The 24444-nt window shown below is 44.3% G+C and overlaps 1 long non-coding RNA gene across 1 annotated transcript; it reads right to left on the reverse strand.

The window, feature by feature from the left end:
- Window positions 1-13926: 13926 nt before the first annotated feature.
- Window positions 13927-23891, reverse strand: LOC147000843 (uncharacterized). The gene is made up of 3 exons (XR_015045356.1): window positions 23698-23891; window positions 20980-21080; window positions 13927-14252 (listed from the first exon to the last, which is right to left on the reverse strand). It is a non-coding gene; the product is annotated as an uncharacterized LOC147000843 (long non-coding RNA).
- Window positions 23892-24444: the final 553 nt, after the last annotated feature.

A 24444-nucleotide genomic window follows, 5' to 3' on the forward strand; every position in this document is an offset into this window, starting at 1 on the left:
GTAGTGAGATGTGATTTAGCTGAAATAACCTCTACCTTGGTAATTCTACAAAAATGTGACCTGAGAATGGAAAGTTGATTGTAATGATAGCTGTCAGTTATAAATCACCTATGTATATACATCCACACACTTAAAGTCTCAGCAACCGGGTGAGAGAATGGCTGGAGCTAGTTATGTATGTCATTAAGTAGTTACCTCTACTTCAGATTGTACAAAGCATAGAGAAATACTCATTTTCTATCTGGTGTCCACTCCAGCTTTTCATGGGGCTGGGAGTGTAAGACCCCCGAAGCTGGGCCTCTGCTCAAGTCCCGGGCTGAGCTGGCCAGCACCCCAGTGACCCGAGAGAAAACCACACCTGATGCAAACTGCAAGAGGTTTTATTATCAGCTAGCTGAGAACAAGTCCCTCCGCAGGGGAGTTCGACCAGAGTAGGGGGCTTTTAACAGCTAGCTGAGGAATTGGGAGGAGAGTTCTTCTCTTCCAGGTGTCCTTGGTGAAATTTACAAGGCAGGAGTGGGGAGTGAGTTCTTTCTGAATTTCTATCTCCATGTCCTCAGCACAGGAAGGCAGGCATCTCTGGTTGTAAAGTGTAGAAACAAAAAGGCTTTTTGCTGGCTATAGAGAACAAAGAGCTTTTATCTGGCTGCATTTTTAGAGGTCAGGGAAAACAAGCTTGGGGAACATCCAGGAGCTTTACCTTCCAGGGAGAAACGCTCTAAGTCGGGGTCTCACAGGAGTAGAGGAGATAAGAGATCTGTTAAGCTATCCAGCAACCTCACATCCTTGCCCTGAGGCTGTGCACTATGTGTGTACTCCCATTTGTGAATCTCCCTTTTACTGGCATTCCAATTTGTAAGAAAACTGCGGTCTAATCACATGTCACTCCCAAAGATTTTTTTAATTTACATAACCCAGGATATCTGGTAGTTGTTAGATTATTTCAGATGTATAAGATGATGCCTTTATTGGAGAAAAGTAAGTCATCTGTCTAAACAAGTTTATGGGAACTACATCAAGAAGTTCAACTTGTTTGTTACTGACAAGGAAGAAAGGGAAACCCACCTGGGATGGCAGACCACTCAAAAGTGTAGCATGCCTGCCAGTGGCCCTGCTGCACTTCCTCTATACGTGTACCTCAGGCTCCTAAAGTGGTGCTTGATGGGGAAGAGAGCTCCTCCCATCTTGTCAGGGTGCAACATTGATCCCTGGAGCACTGGCCTTTGGTGAGAAGGCAGGTGAGTTCAGTAACATGCAGGAAGTAGCCTAGCAGTTACCAGAATCTTGTTACAAGCACCTTGCTAGGCCCCACATCCAGACTTGAATATTCTATTGGTCTGGGTTAGTGCCTGGGAGTTGGAATTACTAAACAGAGTTCCCCGATAGTGGATATCACTGGCTGTTGGGTCTGGGGTCATTTGGTGTACAATTGACATAAGTGACAGAGGACTTATATATAGGAAACACTTGGTTAGCCAAGTTTGTGTGTGTTGGGGATGATTTTTTTCAATACCAGGGACCAAACCCAATGCCTTGACTATGCTACAGAAATGTTTTACTAACTGAGCTGTATCTTCAGCCCAGGACTGACAGAGAGGCTCTTTATAGAACTTCCATCTGCTATTACAGAATGTTCATGGTAGCTTTTGATTGTAGTGACGAGACCAAGACAGTCACAAACATTCAGATCAAGCAAGAACATTATATGTTGTCTCAGCTGTTTCTATGTGGCAAATGCCACAAAGATGGGAAATGTTAGAGAGCAACATTAAAAACTCAAAAAAAAAAAAAAAATAACACTAGTTAATTCACATGCATGCAGTAGATACAATGTTAACTCAGACCTGTTAAGAACTAAATGTCAGTGTATGGATTTTCTTAAAAGTATAGCTGATTAAAGGCAGTGGTGGTGCACGCCTTTAAACCCAGCACTTGGGAGGCAGAGGCAGGTGGATTTCTGAGTTCGAGGCTAGCCTGGTCTAGAGTGAGTTCCAGGACTGCACAGAGAAACCCTGTCTCAAAAAAAAAAAAAAAAAGTATAGCTGATCGTTAACTCTGGTGTGTGTGCCTGGTGACTATCTGTATTAGACAAGTAACTTGTGTGAAGCTGTAATTAAGGAATCCTATGGATGGAGTAATAAATTGAGAGCCGGGGGCTGGTGAGATGGCTCAGTGGGTAAGAGCACCCGACTGCTCTTCCAGAGGTCCAGAGTTCAAATCCCAGCAACCGCATGGTGGCTCACAGCCATCCGTAACGAGATCTGACTCCCTCTTCTGGAGTGTCTGAAGATAGCTACAGTGTACTTACATATAATACATAAATCTTAAAAAACAAAAACAAAAAAAAAAACTTAAAATGTAAAAAAAAAAAATAATAAATAAATTGAGAGCCAATAATTCAAATGAAGCAGTGCTTATTGAGAATGAAACCAAACAAAATTAACTACATAATAGGTACTTTTGCTAAGCTTCATTGAATCTAATCTAGAGCCTCTTTTCTGCTCTTCATTATTCAGGAGTAAATAATAGTCAACGTCGTTTATAAGAAAGTATCACATGAGTGATAAGAAATGGGTTGGGCAGGTTTAGGGAAAAGCTAACAGTTCTAATTCTTGTTGGCCAGAATATAGAAAAGTGCTGATTCTGTCCTGACCAAAGGCGGGAATACAGAGGAGCTCGTTTCTTGTTATCTCCCCTTTTTAAATGAGCTCCTCCTGGAAGCCATACTTGAGCGTCCAGACTAAAAGCCCTTCTGGGGAACAGCTTTGGAACTGGATCTCTGGATTTCATGCTGAAAATTGATTATACTGTTTCTCAGTTTCTGCCTGTCCCTTAAAGGATTTTAAGGTCTCCGCTTTTGACAGAACGTCAGGTAGCTAGAGGCCATTTAGGATAAACCTCCCCCACAGCCCTCTCTGCAAAAGTTAGGAAGGAAAACATAATTACCCCTTCTTAGGCTTCCTGGAAAATGGAGTACCTCTGGACCTGTTAGAAAACATGACCTTTCTCTAAAGGATTGTTTTTTTTCCTCTCTTCTGTGTTAATCAGGGTGGACCTGACAGTCACATGTCCAGAGGTCCAACCCAAGGAGAGGTGACTCACCCAAAATCTCTGAAGATGTGGGAGGAATAATTATCCTGTTTCCCCCTTAGTGATACAATGTATTTTCCTTCGCAGCAGACTCTCCCTTGGTGCAGCTGCTCTCCTTTTGGGCACTGCCCAGAAGCCTAAGTGTGTTCTTCCTGACATTCTGAGCTTACTCTCCTTTATTGGAGCCCAGCTCTCTACTAAGAAGCTGCTTGCCAGCCTCCATTGCTAACCATGCCAGATTTCCCAGACTAAACTCCAGAGACACGGCTTCTCTTTCTCTTTTCCATCTCTCTTCTAGCAGCTGCCTAGAATTTCAGCTTGCTGCTAAGAACTCAAAAAGGAAGCTTGATTTCCCTGCAACACTGATATATTTGGCTTCTTATTGAAGAAAAGCTTGAGAGGCTGGGAATACAACCAGCCTGTGGTGGGGTGCTTGCCTGCTATGCTGAACGGTCCTGAGTTCAGTCCCCCAGCCCTGAAATGGAGACGTAATTTGGTAAGAAATTTTATTGTTAAATATTTCTTAAAGTTGAATGTCAGGACCGCTCAAGTAAACACCTGGGGCCTGGAGATTACGAACAGGTGAAGTGTTTGTTGCTCTAAGACCCAAGTGTAGAGTCCCACCTGTATAAAAAGCCAGTCCTGGTGGCCCATTCCTATCCTCATTGGGAGATAGACAGGAGGAGTCTAGGAACGTACCTAGCCAGCCATTGTAGTGGAATGACCAGAGCTCCAGAATCAGTGAGAACCCTGTGTCAATAAGGTGAAGAAGGATTGAGAACATCCAGCATTGATCTACACCTCATAGGCACATGTGTGTACATCACCCCTCACAAATCACTTTGGAAATAAAAGAATGCCTAGAATATCAGGATTAAGCAGGGGCTAGCAGTCCCTCCTTAGCCACTGACATCTTTTTTTTTTTTTTTTTTTTTTTTTTTTGCTGTTGTTGAATTACACTTGCTAAAGTAAAAATCATGTGATTCAGAATGAGAAAAAATTAAAAGCACCCCAACTCATCAGTCAGAAATAACATTAGGTAAGAAGCATTCCAGGTATCTCTGGGAGAGGGAGAAAGGAGAAGGGAGAGTCAAAAGAGAGAGACAAGGGAGAACTTTCTGAAAACAGGATTGCTGCAGCTATTTTCATTCTTTCAGTTTAATTTTGGCTTGGCTTTGGCTGTGATAAAAGCAAAAATGGGCTAGCAAGATGGCTCAGCCAGTTCACCTGAGTGCAGTCCTTAGGAACTACCTAGTCAATGAAGAGAACTGACTTCTGCAAGCTACCCTTTGACTTCCTTATGCATAACACTTGCTCCCCAACTAAGTAAAATAAACAACCTTTAAAGTTATAAAGTTAGAACAAAATTATGATAAGCTTCAGATAAATGCTTCATTACTACAGAAATACTAGGGTTTTGTGTGTGTGTTTTGAGATAAGGGCCTCTCTATGTAGTCCTGGCTGGCCTGGAACTTGCTATATAGACCAAGCTCTCAAGACTTGAGATCTGCCTGCCCTGCCTTCTGAATGCTGGGATTAAAGTTGTACACCACCATGCCTGGCCCCACTATTCTTAAAAGGTTCTTGTAAAGTTAAAGAACAAATGACATTGCTAAACACTAATTGTTGCGAAAAAGTGGTTCCGTTTTAAACCTCAGAGCTCTCCCTTCTGAGAAAGTGGAGAAGTAGACATCTGGGCACTTCATCCCCAGGCTTGGTTATGTTGCCATTCTCAAAGTAAGAGAGGCTGTAGGGTCGGACATTGGGTTAGATTAGCTGTGACTCAAGTGATAATCAGAGGAAAGTCCATGTGAAACGTTTAAACGAGGATGTCACACAGAGACAAAAATCTACAGAGGACAGGAAAAGATCTGATACATATTATCCCCTCTAGGACATACTAGGGGCGGGGAGAGGAAACCTGGGATGTCATCTGAGGGACTAAATGTTCATGTGCCCCCACCCCCCAGTTCATATATTGAAATCACAGTTCCTAGTTTGCTGGTATTAGGAGGGCCTCTGGGAAATAATTAGGTCATTAGAGTAGAACTAATCTCGTTTGTGAGAGTAAAGCCATATGAGACACTCCAGAACACTCTGGTCCTCCCTCTGCCGTGTTCAATGGGAAGTTGGTAGTCCGCAGCCTGTTAAATCGCCATTTCCAGAACTTAACCATGTTGACACCCTTAAGCTCAGACTTCTGACTGTAGAGTTACTATCACCAAAGAGTGAACAAGGAAGGAAGACTAGGGGTAGAAATGTCCAGTTGAATGGCCAGGTTCACATGCAGTATGGCTGCATCCTGGGTAACATAATAACTAGAAAATGAGAGTAGAATGGCCTCATTTGCCCTTGAATGGCAAGTGTACAAACAAGTAGAGGGAATTCTGAATATACCTGAATCCCAAACTCTTTAGACACTGGTGAAAGAAGCCCACTTGGCCATTGACTCCCATGCCCCAACTTCCCAGGCCTTCTGGCCAGGTTGACACATTGTAGCTAGAAACATCTCATTAGTTCTCCCCACAACTCAAGCACTGACTGCTCTTCAGAAGGTCCTGAGTTCAAATTCCACAACCACATGGTGACTCACAACCACCTGTAATGAGATCTGATGCCCTCTTCTGGTGCGTCTGAAGTCAGCTACAGTGTACTCATGTATAATAATAAATAAATCTTTGGGCCAGAGCAACCGAAGTTGACCAGAGGGAATGGGTTTGACTGGAAGGAGCAGAGGTCCTAAAAATTCAATTGCCAACAACCACACGAAGGATCACAACAGTGCACTCACATACATAAAATAATAAAGAAATCTTAAAAAAGAAAAAAAATATTTACTTCCAGATTGTTAAAAAAAAAGAAAAAGAAATGTTTGATGTCACAGGTGTCACAAGTTAGTAAAGACTTAGAGCTAAGATGGCCTTTTAGCTATTAGTGGTATTTCTTAAAGAAAGGCCCCAGTGCCTCATTCATTAACATCATGTTCAAGCTGACAGAGACATGAAGGGTTAGAAACCGTATTTCATTGAGCTTTTCAGGAACCATGGGCCTGCCTACACTGATGATGGCCTTCGATTCATGTGCTCTTTTGAAAAATAATTTTATAGAAAATATTTTTTATGAAGTATATGTATGCCCTTGTAGAAAAAGAAGAATCCTTGGAGGGATTAAAGGCCAGCCTGGCAGCCTGGTCTACAAAGTGAGTTCCAGGACAGCCAGGGCTATACAGAGAAACCCTGTCTCGAAAAAAGAAAAAGAAGAGCTTCGAGGTCACCGGCACCCGCAGTGAGGTGTATTTCCAGACGTGCAGCACAGATTTGTAGTTTTTCTTCCCAACTTTTGCTCACTCAGTGTGCTCAGGATGTTTCCTTATACTCCTGAGGTTTCTTAAAGACTAGGGTGGGTGTGCTACCACATGCCTATAATCCCAAATATGGGGGAGACTGAGGCTGGAGGATAATCTTGAGTTCAAGTCCAGCCTGTAATGTGTAATGTTACACATCAAGACTTTTTTTTTTTTAAGTCAGAGCTCTGCATAGAATGTTGTACTGTAACCTACTATTGAATGGACTTTTGTGGGAATAAAAAAGAAAATTGTTTCAAGTGGAGGAAATCAAATGTATTACACTCTTCAATGACTTAGGAGTCCCAGAGTGCCAAGGGCCTGATTTGGAAGGAGGAGAATCTATCCCAGTGGTTCCCAACTCAGGTAGCTTGAGACCATTGGAACACAAAGAGATTTACATCATGAATCATAGAAGTAGCAAAATTACAGTTAGGAAGTACCAATGAAATAGTTTTATGTTTGGGGGAGGGGGGTCACCACAGCCTGAGGAACTGCATTAAAGGGTTGCAGCATTAGGTAGGTTGAAAGTCTGATGCTCTAGCGTGTGACAACTTAAAAGTGAAAATGCAGGAGGCTGGCGGGATGGGGCCCGGGAAGCACACTTGCGAAGCAATTGCTGACCTATGTTTCCCTTGCTCTGTTGGGGCATCGAATGTGAGCTGTATGTCTGTAGCTGTATGTCTGGCCTGGGATTTGAGGGTCTAGATTTCTATATAATTTTCCTATACAATTTTATCCTATGTACTGTCATTTTTCAAGACTCAAAGGGCCTTTCTAATCTTTTTCGTTTTATTGTTATAGAAAGAAAATAGGCTGGTGGTATGCACTACTTCAAGATTGTTTGTTTATTTATGAATTTTAAGATGGAGAATCCTTCCTTATCAACTGACTGGGTTGGGGAAGCAGTCCTTTCAGTCCCTGGGCTTCCCTTGCGCGTGAGTCCGTACATGGAGCTGTCCAAGGTTTTCGGTCTTGCCCTTTACTGTTCCTGACCCCTTTAAGGAACAGGCAGGAGACAGCAGCAAAGAAAGGTCTGAGTTTGTCTTGAGTCCCAGTGCTTGGGTACCAGTCCCAGCCCCAGCGTTCCACAGGTTGGGGACCTTAACTGAAGTCTATGTCTGTCTTTGCTTCAGTTTACTTATCTGCTAAAGCAGGGACGGTAATACCAGAACTTCTCACATTGCCGTGAAGAGTTAGTCTTTGTAAAATTATTTAATATACTGTCTGGCAAATAGAGAAAAATAAACAAACAAACAAACAGACTCTTCTAGACCCCCAACTTCTGCCTCATAAAAATTTTAGATGTTGATTCTTGTAGTTTTGCCCTGGCATCCAGGGATACACGCGGTGGACGGTAAGAGAAAGTGGGCAGATTGCTCACAGAGCTGAACTTAGACTCCTAGGACTGGCTCAGCCATTAAGCCGTCTGTGACAGGAACTGGCTTTCCTCCTCTATTAAATAAAGTTAACTCCAGGGATTATATTCTATGTTCTGTGGCATCTGTATCAAATTCCCTGCTCTACATTCAATTCAACGACTTAGCTTCCTAGATCGTAAACTAGAAAAAGATCGTTTGGCACCTACCACCAGCCAGGATATCACAGTAGGGAGTAGACAAGCAATAAGAGGGCCTCGACTAGGTGGCACCCTGAGAATTAGGCCTGATGTGTACAAGGGATGGGGCAGAGGGCGACAGAAGCACTTCTTTCTGCAGAGCTTAAAAGCCCTGCTACTCACCCGGAGGAGCTGTTGCGGTGCTTTGCTGGAAGTCTCTGCTCTGTTGGAAGGATTGCAGGATAGTGTCGCGGTCACTTAGAGGGAAGGAATGGTAGAGCGCGCAGGGTCTGTTCCGGCAAGGTGTTAAGTTGAGTCGCTTTCTGCTGTGTCTCTGCTTCCCATCGTCACTCTAGGCCCAAACCCCCTCCCGGAAAGTCTGCAGTGGGTGTCCCCTTGCCACACAACTACACACTCCCCTCTCTTCCGCTCCTCCCTCCTGGCTGCCATAGAAACCAGCCTGCCAGGTCCAGGCCGGCTTCCCGTCGCAGTGACCATCCAGTCTCCTTTCCCTGCTCCCCAGAGCCAACCCCCCGCTCAGGATTGGTCCTGTTCAGGACGCTGCAAAGCACTCGGCTCTGGTGGCGGAGTCAGGCGCAGACAGGCAACGGGGTTTGCCACGGCCCTGTGGGTCAGATCTGCTGCCTGTCACAGTTCGCAGCGCCGTAGGAGCGACCCAGACGTCTGCGCCCCGGGACACTCATGAGCTTGTGCCAGCGTCTGCCACTCTGTTCTTAGCCTGACCGCGCATCGAGCTCCCCAGGCGGCCTCCGGACCGAGGTAAGCGGGGCTCGTCGCCAGCGCCTGGGTCACGCTAGCCTCGCCATCTCTGAGCTAGAAAGAAGCACTTCTCCGGGATCTCAAGGGAGAAAGGGAGACACAAATTCTGGCCCCGGTGGCGATTGAAGTGGGGTTAGGAGAAGGTTAAGTGCTCCTGGGGACGTCCACCGAGTCCATCAGCACTCTGCAGAAGGGGACATTGACACCAGGGCGCAGGCTCCCGCCCCTGTATGAGATGCCCTGGTCTGGGCGCGTGTGCGCACCCCTCTGTGTGCACCGTGCTGTCACCCGTGTCTATCTGTGCTCCTACACGTGAGCCAGAGGGCAGCCTAGCGTCTCGCGTGCCCACACCGGTTCTCTAGACCACAAGAGCCAGGCGCCAGCCCAAATCCGTTAGTTTGTAACTAGGGCTGGGCACCTGTGTGACCTGGATTAGGAGCGGACGTAACTTCTCACAGCTGTGGCCCGGGGGAGGGGTGGTGGTGGCATGAACCCTCAAGGACACCATACACCAGAATCCTCCCCTAGAGAAAGGTGCTTCTTTGGGAAGACCCAACAAAGTAAGGAGGAGCCTCATTTCTCTTCCCAGGCACCTCTAGGATTATTATAATGGGAGTAGAGGACCTGGAGATACAACCAGGAAGAGACTTCCACAGGGTCTTTAAAACTCTGCAAGCAGAACCCATTGGTTCCGAAGGAGAGGCCAGGAGATCGACTCTCCCCTTTCCCTCTCTTCCTCTTCTCTTCACTCTACCTCACCCTTTCTCTCCCTTCCTTTTTCAGTTCCCCCTTCCGGAGTGTAGTAGACAAGAGTGCTCTATGTTAAACACTCCCCCCACCCCCTGCCAACACACACACACACACACACACACACACACATACACACACACACACACACACACACACACACATTCCATTTCAAAATAAGGACAAATGAATCACATTCTAACTGCTGCTCGCTGTGAAATTCAGACAAGTTTGGAAACTAAACAAATCACATTTGCACACTGGGGCCTGGGGTATCCAGAAGGGAAACAAGCAAACCCAGAGGAACAAAAATTTGTTCCAAGTTACGATTTCAAACGGGAATGTAAAACGGCTATTTGTTTATCGAAATTGGGATTTAAAAAAAAAATGTTTGAAGATCTGTATACACAGTTTGCATCATCAGCATTCAGTGTGATTCACAGAAGCACTTCAGGAGATGGTTTTTGTTAGTGTTGCAAAAGCCCTTCTAATTTTGGTTGCCATGGTAACTAAAGAAGGCGCCCTGCACTTAAAGAGGCTGCCTGGATGGAACCGAGAACTGTTCCTGAAAGGAACTCCTCATGTCCCCTCCCATCGCCACAGCAATATCAGAATTCATAAAAAGATATGTTTCTTTTCCTTAAAGTAGTTAAACTCTAAGCCATGTTTTGGTGTTTTGTTTAAGTTTTTTCCCCCAAATTTTCAGTCTGTTCTTCAGACCTTTCCTCTCAGACAAATGAGAGTAAACATAGCGCCCTTCAGCAAGTCAAATGGCCACCAGTCCTGAGGGCTCAGCTCTCTTCCCACACTCACTGAACCAACAGAGGACAGAGGAGCTGTTTGATGTTCAAGGAATTCTGGCCTGGGACTAGACTGCCCTCTCTATTTAGCGGTTAAATTTGGAATTCTAATTAGCTTTCTAATTAGGAGCTGGAGGATGTAGGTGGGGGGCCTGGCAGAGGCTACTGGAGGGAAAGCTGAGCCCAGCTCTCCCCAGATTGATGTTTGCTGGGCTGTTGAATGTGCTTAGGACAGCTCTCAAGCACTTATTTTTGGACTGACCGCTATTAGGTGGAAAACCTGGAAAAACCTTCAAGAAAGACCTTTTTCTGTTAGGGAGCAATGTGGCTGGAATTTGGGGTTGAAGTGTGTGCTTTTCCTTATTTAAGCTGCATTTCAAATAAAGACAGGTCTGTAAGAGTCCAGATTTCCCAGCCAGGACTACAAATAAGTTGTAGAACGCTATGCTCTCACTTGTCTCTAGGGTTTTCATTTAGAAAGCTTAATTTGGGACAAGCCGTGGTTCCACACTCTAAACATTTTTCTCAACAAGTATTACTGGTGCCTTTAAAAATATAATTCTTCAACAACCACCATTTCTCTTATTTCTAGACATCAATCCCACACATTGATGACATATGAATGGAAATTTCAGAAGCTTCTAGGCTTACTGTATCAAAGGGGGAAACACAACGATTTTGTCTGAGTAAAGTTATGTTTTCAGCCACCTACAGGGCTTCATTTGGGGGAATCTTAAAAACTAAAATAGGCTTCAACTTCAATCTGTATTTCTCTACAATTAAAGAGCCTTCGCTCATTGGCTGATTTTCTAGAATTTGCTCTAAATCTCAGAAGAAAACATCCAAGTCACTTATAATGCTAATAGTGCACAGCTGGAATGAACTCTGTTATAGCTTCTAAATAACTGAATTGCTTCAAGGTCAGCTCAGCCACTGTAATGGAGGATATTTTTGACCAGTTGCACAGGTGGGTAAGGTGCAGTCCAAAGTCAAATGATTTCAGCTAAGCACCTGGAAAATTAAAACAAAAATCTAAGTCACTTGGAAAGCTTAGGAAGATGGGTATCAGTCAAGACTTAGAGAAACAGGGTGAGAAAAGAGAGAAAGCGGGGGTGAAGGTGGGGGAGATGGCAGTGGAAGAGTTTAGGACAGGGGAGGAATAAAGTTGTGAGGCCGGGAGGAGAAAGCAGATTAAGACAAAGTGAACGGAAGAGAACATTGAGGATAAAGGGGGTTACTGAGAAGGAAAGCCAAGTTGCATAACCAGAATCTAAAAAGACTTCTACTCCCTCTATAGACCAGGCTGGTCTTGAAAATTTATATTTGTCTCCAGTAGTGTTTGTTTTCCTGGGGGTTTTTTGTTGTTGTTGCTTTGTTTGTTTGTTTGTTTGTTTCCCAAGACGAAGCTTACTCTGTGTAGCCCTGGCTGTTCTGGAACTCCAGCTCTGAAGACCAGGCTGACCCTTGAACTCAAGAGATCCACCTGCCTCTGCCTCCTGAGTGCTGGGACTGAAGGTGTGTGCCACCGCCACGCAGCAAGACTGTGATAATAACAACACTTACAGTCCCCAAATACAGTCACTGTCAGCTTTTAGTTCTTCAGTTGAATCACTTACCTTCCTATATCCAAATAATTGTTCTAAGTTTACAGTGTTTGGATTTATCAGTTTTGGACATCGCCTACAGAGTTACTCTTCTCCTACGTATGGATTTAACTCTCTTAATCCACTCCTTCCAACTTGGTTTCTCCATTTTTCCCCCGATATAGTGTGTACATGAAACCCACCTACATCTTCATAAAAGCCTTGGAGAGGGCTCAGTGGGTAAAAACACCTGACATGTTAGCCTGGGGTCTTCAGTTCCGATCCCCAGAACCTGTATACAAGCCAGAATTGGTGGTGCTCATGTTTGTAACTCCAGCAATCCTAATGATGTCGAAGACAGCGATTGAAGAATTTCCACAAAACTCTAGGGTCAGCAGCTAGTTTGCAATACACAGTACAATGGCAAAACAAGAAACTCTGTCAAACAAGAATTGGGGAGGGGGAGTGGCAGCAAGAGAACCACTCCTATAGCATGGACCTATAGCATGGTCTCTGTCTCTGTCTTCGTTTCTCTCTCTCTCCCTCTCTCTTTCCCTCCATCTCCCCGCACCCCCCTTCTCTGCCCCCTCTCTTCCTCCCCTCCCTCAGCTTAAAAGCCTCTAGTCTTATGTAAGATAGCTAAATATTTTATAGGACATTAGCTAAAGTAGCTGAAGCACCTCTGTAGTCTTCAGATATAGTGCGAGGATGACTTTTAGAAACTACAAATTGTTCTCAAAGCTCTCCTGCCATTGTTGGGTGACCTAGATTTTAAGCAGGGGTGGTGGTGAAGAGAAAGAGTTAGGGGCTAAAGTTATGTTCTAAGGACAGTGACTAGGAACAGCTGCAGGGAGCAAAGCTCTTGCCTGGACCACAGTGGAAGATTCTGCCCTTCAACATCTCTTATAAATTATATCACAATACATTGTTAAGACTGTACAATAGGGCTGGAGAGATGGCTCAGTGGTTAAGAGCACAGACTGCTCTTCCAGAGGTCCTGAGTTCAATTCCCAACAACCACATGGTGGCTCACAACCATCTGTAATGGGATCTGATGCCCTCTTCTGGTGAAAACAGCTACAGTGTACTCATATAAATAAAAAAAATTTAATTTAATTTAAAAAGATTTTAATTAAAAAAAAAAAAGACTGTACAATAGCCGGGCATGGTAGTGCACACCTTTCATCCCAGCACTAGGGAGGCAGAGGCAGGTGAATTTCTGAGTTCGAGGCCAGCCTGGTCTATAGAGTGAGTTCCAGGACAGCCAGGGCTCTACAGAGAAACCCTGTCTCGAAAAAAACAAACAAACAAACAAAAAACTAAAAAAAAAAAAAAAAACAAGACTGTACAGTAACTGTCCACAGCCTATCCACGTTGTGAACTCTGTATTTCTTTCAGCCTCTCCTCTCTTTATTTTATATGATCTTTAGAGAAAACATGTTTTTGTTACTTTAGTTTTTAGGAACCCATTGCTCTTTCTTGCTAGATATTCTAATGGCTGTGAAAACATCTCTTCTTGGAATGTTCTCACATTCAAGAACATCTGGCAAGAGACAGTCCTTTCCTGGTGTCCTCTAAGCCAGGCAGTTCTCCAATCCCAGCTAATTACGTACATTTCTGATGTACATGAGTGTTCTGATCCCCTGTCCTCTCACTTTTCCCCATTCTTTCTTTACTGCCCCCTTTAATGAAGCACTTGTTCTACTAGCTTAAAGTTATTTGTCTTAAGCTGGATGGTGGCACATGCCTTTAATCCCAGCACTCGGGAAGCAGAGGCAGTGAGATCTCAGAGTTTGAGGCCAGTCTGTTTTACAGAGTGAGTTCCAGGACAGCCAGGGCTATACAGAGAAACCCAGTCTGGGATATATATAATGAAAGAAAAGAGAAGAGAAGAGAAGAGAAGAGAAGAGAAGAGAAGAGAAGAGAAGAGAAGAGAAGAGACGAAAAGAAAAGAAAAGGAAGGAAAAGAAAAGAAAAGGAAGGAAAAGAAAAGAAAAGGAAGGAAAAGAAAAGAAAAGGAAGGAAAAGAAAAGGAAGGAAAAGAAAAGAAAAGGAAGGAAAAGAAAAGAGAAAAAAAAATAACGTGTAGAAGTGTTTTCCTGAATGTCTGTCTACACCATGTTCATGCCTGATGTCTATGGAGGTCAGAAGAGGTCATCAGATCTCCTGGAAATGGGGTTACAGATGTTCAGAGTCACTATGTGGGTGCTGGGAATCAAACCCAGGACCTCAGCAAGAGCAGACAGTGTTCTTAATTCTGATCCATCTCTCCAGTCCCTCTGTTGGTGGCAGCTCCTCTTCCTCCTCTTCCTTTTCGTCTTTGTCGGGATTTATTTTTCTTACAGATCTCTCTACTCAAAAACAAAAAAAGAACAAGTTAAATTACTCTCTTTCAACTTCTAAAAGTTCTTCTGCATAGGCTCAGGTTATAAGAAACTGTTATTCAGTTAGTCCGCTTGAGCCCTCACTCAGATCAATTTTAAATTGGCCTTAGATCCAGTTGAGTAGATCGCCATGTGCTTTCTGCAAAAGGGAGACATTTCCTCGGTAGTAAGGAAGGCCACTGTGAAGAACAAGGCCTAGGGATGCCCTCAGTGGTGGAAAGTGTCTGCCCGGTGTCTATGAGACTTTAGATTTGTTCCTTAGACAGACAGACACACACACACACACACACACACCACCACCACCACCACCACCACCACCCAAAATAAAACCAAAACACAAAGTGCACTCTGCATGGGAGGCTGGCGGGAAGAGAGGCTGAAAGGAAGGAAACCAGGCTTGTTTTTAGTTGCTGCAGTGGCAGGTGTCTGTGGCCCTAGCTACTCAGGAGGCTAATGTACCAGAGATCTTGGACTCAGCAGTTCAAAGTCAGCCTAGAGCCGGACATGGTAGTGCACGCCTTTAATCCCAGCACTCAGGAGGCAGAGGCAGGCGGATTTCTGAGTTCAAGGCCAGCCTGGTCTACCAAGTGAGTTCCAGGACAGCCAAGGCTACACAGAGAAACCCTGTCTCAAAAAATCAAAAAAAAAAAAAAAAAAAAGTCAGCCTAGGTAGAATTAAAAATGACACGATGCAGATTCCAAGCTCTTTTGCAGTGTTCAATGACACCGTGGCATAACTGACCTAAAGATCAGAAGATCAGAGCTACAATGTCCAGAGAGCCAAGGACTGGTTGTGTCTTCTTCAGAGAACCAAAGTTAGTTCACTTGTTTTCTGAGAGTCTCTTTACTGTTTATGACTGTTCTATCCTAAGAATTTTAAGGATTTTTTTAAAACTTTAAAAATGGGGGGGGGGGGGAATGGGCACGGAGGGGGGGGGGAATAAAGGGGGTGGGGGAAACCTGCATCCATGGGCAGGCTATGCAGAAGGACTACCACACACTTTCCACATTGCCCCAGGTGGGTGTCTGGCAGTGTGAAGCCACTGACCCCAGCTCTGCAGGTGGTGGACAAGGGGCAGTCCTAGGCACCAGGTTCCCAGCTTTGGGCATCCCATACAATGATGGACACCACAGAAGAGCTGAGAACAGAATGAGGGCCCTGGGGGCGGCTCATCAGTTCCAGGGCCGAAGGGAGAGGAAGGCAGGGGGAGATGGCGCTTGATGGTTCTCACGCAGGCAAAAGTCCTTGGTCCGAGTCTGTGGCTGGAGCTCAGGAAGGCCTTCTGGCAGGAGGTTAGACACCACTCTCTAGGGGAAAGCCTATCCCATCCTTCAAGCACAGCGGGCCTTGATGAGCAGAGACTGTCTATGGTTTTAGAACTTTATTGTAGAAAGGCAGAGAGAAAGAGAGAAGGTAGAGAGAGGCCGGCCATGGCCACTTGGAGAGAGGGAGGAAGGGAGAGAGAGAAGGAGGGCTAGAGATGAGAGTAAGAAAGGTGGAAGCTTAAAGAGAGCGAGGAGGGGTCAAGCAGTCCCTTTTATAGTGGCCTGGGCTATCTTGCTGTTGCCAGGTAACTAACTGTGGGGAGGAGCATACACCTGGCTATAGTCAGGTAACTGTGGGGGTGGAGTCTAGCCAGAAGGCCAGAAGCTTGGAACATTGTCTGTGTGACTTACAGTCACAGAATTATGGAGTTGGGGGCTCTGTGGTGCCAGGCACCTGACTCTGGGAACATAGCTCGCTTTTCTGTCCCTTGTAGAGTCCTCTACTGGGTCGACGGAGCAAACCCCATTCAACCAAAATAGGCTGCCTATCACAGTCCCACATGTATGTATACACACACACATATATAATTAATTCATTCCTTTCCCCCTTCCTCTTCCTGATTCGCTGCTTACCGGAAGGGCATAGTCAAGGCATTCAAGGGGACTGGTGCTCACTTACTCGTTCTCTGTGGTTGGACAGAGTTCTCAACATTTTTAAGCTGCTTATTCCATCAGCAGAATGGGCGGTGTGTTCTCTGTGGGGGTCTGAATGAGAGTGGTCCCTGTCGGCTCGAATGTTTGAATGCTTGGTCCCTGGTTGGTGGAACTGTTTTAGGAAGGATTAGGAGGTGTGTCCTCGTTGGAGAAAGTGTGTCATTGGGGATAGGCTTTGAGGTTTCAAAAGTTCACTTCAAAAAAAAACCAAAAAAACAAAAAGCCTGGCGTGGTGACACACACCTTTCATGGGAGGCAGAGGCAGGCAGATTTCTGAGTTCGAGGCCAGCCTGGTCTACAAAGTGAGTTCCAGGACAGCCAGGGCTATACAGAGAAACCCTGTCTCAGAAAAAAAAAAAAAAAAGTCTACTTCACACCCAGTCCCCTCCCCTCTCTCCCCTCCAACTTGTGGATAAGATGTGAGCTCTCAGCTACTGCATCAGCATCATGCTGCCTGCCTGCTGCCGTGCTCCCTGCCAGGACGCTCTTGGACTCAACCTTTGAAACTGCCAGCAAGCCCCCAACTAGATACTTTCTCTTATAAGTCACCTGGATCATGGTATCTCATTGCAGCAATAGGAGAGTAACTTAGTCACTATCTTACAGAAATTGTTACAATGACTGAATCAATGATATAAGAATATTTGGCACAGTGCTTGGTATATGGTAAGTGATTAATAAAAGTAGCTTTCAATATTCCTCACCATTATAATAAAAATCTATCATATAGGCTTAAGCCCAGCTAAAATAGTAACTACCTCAAAATATCTGTGTGAACATGCATACTTAGTAATGCATATTCCTTCATAAAACCTCATGAAGTATGCTTCAATTATTTTTCTGTTAACGTTTTACTAGTATTCATTTGGAACCTGCTATATCCTTGCTTCCATTAAATGCTAGGATACACTGAAGATATGAAACAAAAGGCTAGTTTTAGACAGGTTGAACATCGTTCATATATGACTGTGTCCAGCACAGAATAGATAACTTAGCAATTAACATCAGGTGGTAAAGAGGACAAAATAATAAGATAGTACTTCCCCTGGGCATTTTGAATAATTTTCCTAATTTTAGTGGAAATGCTTTTAGTTTCTCTAGACTTAGCAGGGATACTTATTCTTGTAAATTATCTTGATTATTCTGAGATGTCTCCATATCCCTAGCCTCCACAAGACTTTTGTCATGAAGAGATAGATGGCTTTTTGAATTGCGTAAAAGGCTTATTTTCTGCATCTAACAAGATGGCTATGTGGTTTCTTTATCTGGTGGATTACATTTATGTTGAGCTACAACTCTGGGATGAAGCTGATTTAGGTCGTGGTAGGAAATCTTCTTGGTACACTTTTAAATTTTGTTTGCAAGTATTTTATTGACCATTTTGGCATATATGTTTATTAGAGAGGTTAGATTATAACTTTGTTGGAGCTTTGTCTGGCTTTTATATCAGAGTAATACTGGATTCTGGGGGTTGGGGATTTAGCTCAGTGGTAGAGCGCTTGCCTAGCAAGCGCAAGGCCCTGGGTTCGGTCCTCAGCTCTGGAAAAAAAAAAAAATACTGGATTCTGACTTCATAAAAATAGTTTGGAAATTTTCCTTCCTTTTCTATTTTAAGGTATATTTAAGGAGTATTAGTTGCTAAGGTTTGTTTGTTTATTTGTTTGTTTGTTTGTTTGTTTGTTTGTTTGTTTGTTTTTTAGGCCTGGTAGAACTCTGTGCTATATTCATCTAGTCCTGGGATTTTTTTTATTTTTTAGTTAGGGATATTTAATTACTGCTTCTATTTCATTGCTTGTTATGAGTCAAGAACCTCGACATAAGAGCTGATACCCTGAATCTGACAGAGGAGAAAGTAGGGAATATTCTTGAATTTATATATTGAACCCAATAGCACAGGCATTAAGACCAACAATTGACAAACAGGACCACATGATACTAAAATGCTTCTGAAGAGCAAAAGGACACCTCATTCTGGTGAAGAGATAGCCTACAGAATGGGAAGAAAATATGACAGAGGGCTAGTATCTAAAATATATTTTAAAAGTTTAAAAAAAAACCCTAAACATGAATTAAACAGTTACAAAATAGGGCATGGAAATAAAAAGAGTTCTGAAAAGATAAAGTAGGAAATAGCAGAGAAACATTGCTAATATCCTTAGTCAACAGAGAAATGGAAATTAAAACCACTTTGAGTTTCACCCACCCCCCTCCACCGCCAGGGTCAGAAGTAGTAGCCATAAAACAAATGCTGGCATGGATGTGGGAAAATGGGAATATTTATTCACGCTGATGGAAGCACAAGCTAGTGTAGCCCCTGTGGCCATCAGTGTGGAGGTTCCTTGAAGAACTAGAAATCGATCTGCCACAAGGCTCAACTGCATAGTTCTTGGACTCCACATCCTATGACAGAGAAACTCGCTCATGTGTGCGTATTGCTGTTTGATTCACAATAACCAGGAAAAAAAACTCCAACACTAGGAACGGGTTATCTCTTTCTGAGATATCTTTCTGTTGGCCAGTGGGATCTCCACAGATCCTCAAATATTATAAGCAGTTCGCTTCTGTGTTCAGTAACTCTCTAAAACTCGTAGGTAAAACTCTATTGGCTGAAGGTACCACATGCTTGAGTCATAAAACGTGAAGAACCAAGTGGGCACTGACCCAGGAGCTTCATCCTTATACTGGCAAGCTTTCACAGTGCCGGAAGATGCTTTGCAGACTAGGAGAGGAAGAAAGTAACCATCAGTCTAATCTGACTGCAAACATCAGAGCCACAGTAACAACTGTCCTGGCAAGGGATGCTCATTGGAGCAAGAGTGACAAGAACTGGGAGTAACTGACCCACACCATGAGATGGTGACCCACACTGTCATCAGGATCAAGAATCTGTGGTTACCTCATAGGTCCTAAGGGAAAACCCGATATTATTCTGTTAAATGAATATAGGACTATAGGCTGGAGAGGAGGTAGCTCAGCAGTTAAAAGCACTTGACTGCTCTTCCAGAGGTCCTGAGTTCAATTCCCAGCAACCACATGGTGGCTCACAGCCATCTGTAATAGGATCCAATGCCTTCTTCTGATGTGTCTGAAGATAGCTACAGTGCAGTCATATAAAAATAAATAAATGAATCTTAAAAAAAAAGAATATAGGACTAAATAATTAGTCCTAATAATTACTATATCTCAACCCTCATCAAAGAAGTTTTTTCTTGCAGTAGATGGTGATTATTAGTATACGGGTCACATGCCGAAAATAAGATTTATTTATTTATTATATGTAAGTACACTGTAGCTGTCTTCAGACACCCCCATAAGAGGGCATCAGATCTCATTACAGATAGTTGTGAGCCACCATGTGGGTGCTGGGATTTGAACTCAGGACCTTCAGAAGGGCAGTCAGTGCTCTTAACCGCTGAGCCATCTCTACAGCCCAGAATGTTCACTTCTAAATGGATGTCTAGATTACATCCCTCCCCCTGGGGTTCAGGGAGCTTCATGAAAGAGGTGACAAAAAATGGTAAGAGCCAGGGGTGATGGAACAGTGTTTCCTAGACATGGCAAGACAGTGGCTGAACACTTGGTGATTGTGACATCGTGCATAAGACCTGTGCGAGCTCAAACCAGACTTAATCCCAGCAAGGAGGTGGGGAGGTGGTCATAGAGTCCCACCAGTCCCTGAAGAGCAATTGGCATTTGATAGCTGCCGGGAGAATCATCTGATTTCCTTTAAGAATAACCCCTACTAGGTCAGCCACACTCCAGAGCAGACCTCATCCCCAGGAATATTCAACACAAATTGGACTCACTAGCTATTTAAGAGAACTCGAGATCTTACGGACTAAGGGAGAAAAAGCAAAAGCAAGTGTGTTCCATTTGGGGAAACTGGATTGTAAAGGGACCTGGCATGAGACCTTGAGGAATAAGTTCCACAGTTGAGGCAGATCTCAGACCATTCTTTCAGACTAGACATTCAACTGTAAGTCTATGGTCCTTGGCGGAAAGAGAGGGGATTCCTTGGGATCCTGGGCAGACCCTGAGTTGCTTGAGCCTTAGAAGTCTGATTTTACTTACTGCTACTTTGTGTTGCTTTTGGCTCCACTGGAGAGATATAAAACTTGGAGGAGCAGGGAGGAGGGCCCAGGGAAGGCTACGGGTGTGTATATTTAAAGAGCTGTTTGGAGAAGCTAAGACATACAGAGAAGGTCTTAAAGACAGAGCAGAGATTATTCTCTGTGCTTTAAAAATAAAGTTACATCTGCTGGAAGCAACTAACATAGCATATCCTAAAAATAAAAGCCTGAGAAGAAATAAGGCTTTTCTACACTTGGTGTGAACCATTAGCCTTGGAAGCCTCTCATACTCTCTTGGGTTGTTTGGGTGGTTTAGGGGCTGGCACAAATGCTGGTTTGCAGACATTCTGATGCCCCCAACGCAAATGGTCCCTTAGGAATGTCTACCCATCTGTGATGTGCTTCTCAGGGAATGGTAGCCTATCTTAGGAAGGCAGAGGGACATATTTCAACAAACCCACAGTGTCTCAGAAAATTCCCACCAGACATGAGCTGCCCAGGGGCACTTCTAGCAAAAAGCATTTTTAAAACACGTTTTACCTTTTATTTAAAAAAAAAAGTTTTTGTCGTAAAATGGTTATTTATAGTATTCAACTTTTCAGATACTAAAAATATTCTTTTGAGAGAAATATCTATTTTCCTACCTTCTGAGGAGTCATGCCACCTTTAAAAATATCCGTGCGATTCAAGTCAATCCACCCAGCATCCAGGGACCCTGCCAGGATCCTGGGTGCTCAGAAGAAGCCTGAAAGAGTAAGACTGAATCTAAGAAGTAAATAAAATCAAAGTCTGCATTTTGGGTCTGGTGAAGTGCTTTGGTGTACGCTTAAACCACCAACCCTGAAGACCCATGGGAGTTCACTCCCTGAGACCTACATGTTATCTTCTGACTTCCACATGAACACTTGATATGTGTGCATCCTCCACACATACACAGTGAATACGTAAAGATTCTTTTTTTTTTTAAATCTGCATTTTGGGATGATCACATAGGTAGATCTGGGGAGTGACCTTAAATCGAGAAAGATGGGAAGGAGGGAGGCCTGTTAGCAAGCTGTTTTGACCAAGTAGACACAGGTAGGTTTGAGCCTGAGAGGCTTACGTGTTCAACTCTAGGGAAATAGCTCAGTGGAAGAATGTATGTTCATTGTGCCTAAAGCTGTGGCACCCCTCAGTCCCTGGTACCTCACAAAAAGAAAACAGCCCATAGGTGCCATCTGTCCGTGTCATACTGCACATGCAATCGAAAATTCAAGTCAAGCTAAATGTGCTGTGCTGCTTTCTGTTACTATAACAAAGAGCCGTGACATGAAAGGCTCACTGTGACACACAGTTTTGGAGAGTTCCGATAGTCACGGTGTCTTGGTGCCAATGATTTGGGGCCCGTGGTGGGTAGCGCATCACAGCGAGACGGGCATAGTGAGACAAAACTACTTAACTATTGACCAGGGGAAGAGAAAAGGACTGACATTTTGCAATCCTCCTTGGAACCCACCACAAACTGTATCACCGACCATAAAATAAGTCTAATAAACCCCGGTCTCGATATGTCTGTGATTGTTTAGAAGCATTGAAAATATCCACCAAGTGGCAGAATATCTTAAGATACTGCTACGTTCGTGGGAGTGACTCTCCACCTGTTGTGGAATCCAGTTCTGCCCCATGAAGGGCGGATGGGGCGTGGGTATGTAACAGGTTAAGGGTTGATGAAGCTTTGGTATCTGCAGGACTGGGTGAGGGGAAAGACAAGACTGTGCAGCATCTGGGTATCTCCTCCCCCCTCCTCATCACTCCTGACCTGTGGCAGGAGCCCCTCCTAGGCAGACCCTCTGCCAATCTCTGACCACACCGCAAAAACTCCCCACCCAACACCCTTCTCTCTGGAGCCCAGAGTAAATCCTCCACAGCATTTAAAAACCTCACACTCATCAGAGACACAACAGTAACACAGCTCCACCCAGAGGCTCTTCAACTCAAACCCAATTCAGAATAGACTAGTCAGCAGGGTCCCCCACCCCGCTTCTCTTCCTCTTTTTAGTGATTCCCCTATACAAAAGTAACATGGCCACCTTATCCTGGGATAATGAGTCAGAGACCAAAAGGAAAGGCCACAGCCTGGTTGAGACACAGCTTTGCTCCACTGATAAATGTAATCGAGCTGCTTGTTACCCCTCAGTCTAACATCTGGGAGCAGTCTCCATGCAGAGGCTAAGCATGGTTCTGAGTCTGCTCCTGAATATTCGGGAGCCCCAAGAACTCCTTGTGTAGCGTACTGTGTAGATTATGAGTCTAGTGTTCGCTGTACTTGTGTCCTTTCAAGAGAAAACGAATTTAGAAAGCCTACCAGATGTATTCCTAATTATAGTTATGATTCTCCCTTGTTGCTCCTGTGGGCTCAGAGGAGAGCACAGGAGCCCACAAATGCCATCTGTCTGTCTGTCTTAGGGTTTTACTGCTGTGAGCAGACACTATGACCAAGGCAACTCTTATAAAGGACAACATTTAATTGGGTCTGTCTTACAGGTTCGGAGGTTCAGTCCATTATCATCAAGGTGGGAAGCATGGGCAGCATCCAGGCAAACATGGCATGTAGGAGGAGCTGAGAGTTCCACATCTTCATCTGAAGATGTCTAGGAGAAGACTGGGTCCATGTGGTTAGGAGGAGGGTCTCTTTGCCTGCCCCCACAGCGACACACTTCCTCTAACAAAGCCACACCTCCAAATACTGCCACTCCCTGGGCTAAGCATATTCAAAGCACTGCTCTATCAGTCTGCCTGCCTGCCGTCTATATATTTATCTATTTACTGAGACAGGATTTGTTTCACCATGTAGCCCTAGCTGTCCTAGAACTCACTTTGCAGACCAGGCTGGCCTTGATATCGCAGAGATCTGCCTTCCTCTGCTTCTCAACTGCTGGGACTACAGTGTGCTCCATTATGCCCGGCTTCATTTCTTTCTTTCTTTTACCACCAATATTTGAAGACTCTAAAGTCAACTGGTAGTTATGCCAAGTGACCTACATTGTGCCTGCTATGCCTTTCTTGCCCATCTATTTCTAGGTTCCAAACTTTCCCTTTTTTGAGTGTTGGATTCCATCATTCCAGGCAGGTGGGGCAAGTTATTGTATTAGAGCTAAGTTACTTTTACATATGTGGTCTTCAGAGACAGGAAACGTTCTCAGATAACAATAGAGTTGTTTTGTTTTGTTTTGCCCCTAGGTCAAGGGCTAATTATAATAAAAACAAAAACAATTATAGAAGATGTCCACATGGTAAAAAAGAAAGAAAAAAAGGAAAAGAAAAGAAACGAAACAACGGGACGCTAACCCATCTCCTTTCCCTGGGAACAGTTAAGTACTCACCTCTCTCCTCACACAGGCTGAAGTTTTTCTGCACACCACAGACACTCGACCTTTTCTTGAGTATGCACAGATCTGCATGCAAATGAATAACAGCCCGGTTCTCCCAGAGCATTCTTTAGCTTTACAATTCTAATTCCAAAAAGGCCAGCTGAAGCAACTTGGGTGGACGGAGATTCCTATCAGAAACCCGTGCTTGCCCCTGGGCTGCAACCTTCCGGAAAATGCTTTTGCCTTTAAATAAGGATCAGTCTCCAGGGCTCTGCGCTCTGCTCCTGCGCTGCCCTGTGAGATGAGAGATCCTCATTATCTACTTTCATTTGCCTCCTTGGGGAAATTTTTTCAGTCAGAAATACAGGTCAATTAGCAAGCTCCACGGAACAGTGCAATTCTAAGAGTTGCCAGGAAAACCTGCTGGCTCCCTGGCAGGAGGCTCCTAAACTATCTCTCCAACAGCGTGCAATCACTACTTCCGTCAGCCCCGGGTTAGGGACCTCACTAGAGAGCAAAGCATCACTAATTACATTTGCCTTCTCTTTACCGTCACAGAAACCTCAGCACGGCTGCCTATGCCCAGAAGTTGGAGAAATAATGGCATAGACAGACAGACAGACAGACAGACACACACACACACACACACACACACACACACAGCTCTTTCCCCTCAAGTTTTTTGTTATTGTCGTTTTTTGGTTTTTTATTTATTTGATGTGGCTTGGTTTGTTTTTTGAGACGAGGTCTGACTTTGTA

This window comes from Mus caroli, unplaced genomic scaffold, assembly GCF_978045245.1.
Source record: "Mus caroli unplaced genomic scaffold, Mus_caroli_1 scaffold_15, whole genome shotgun sequence".
Lineage (NCBI taxonomy): Eukaryota > Metazoa > Chordata > Mammalia > Rodentia > Muridae > Mus > Mus caroli.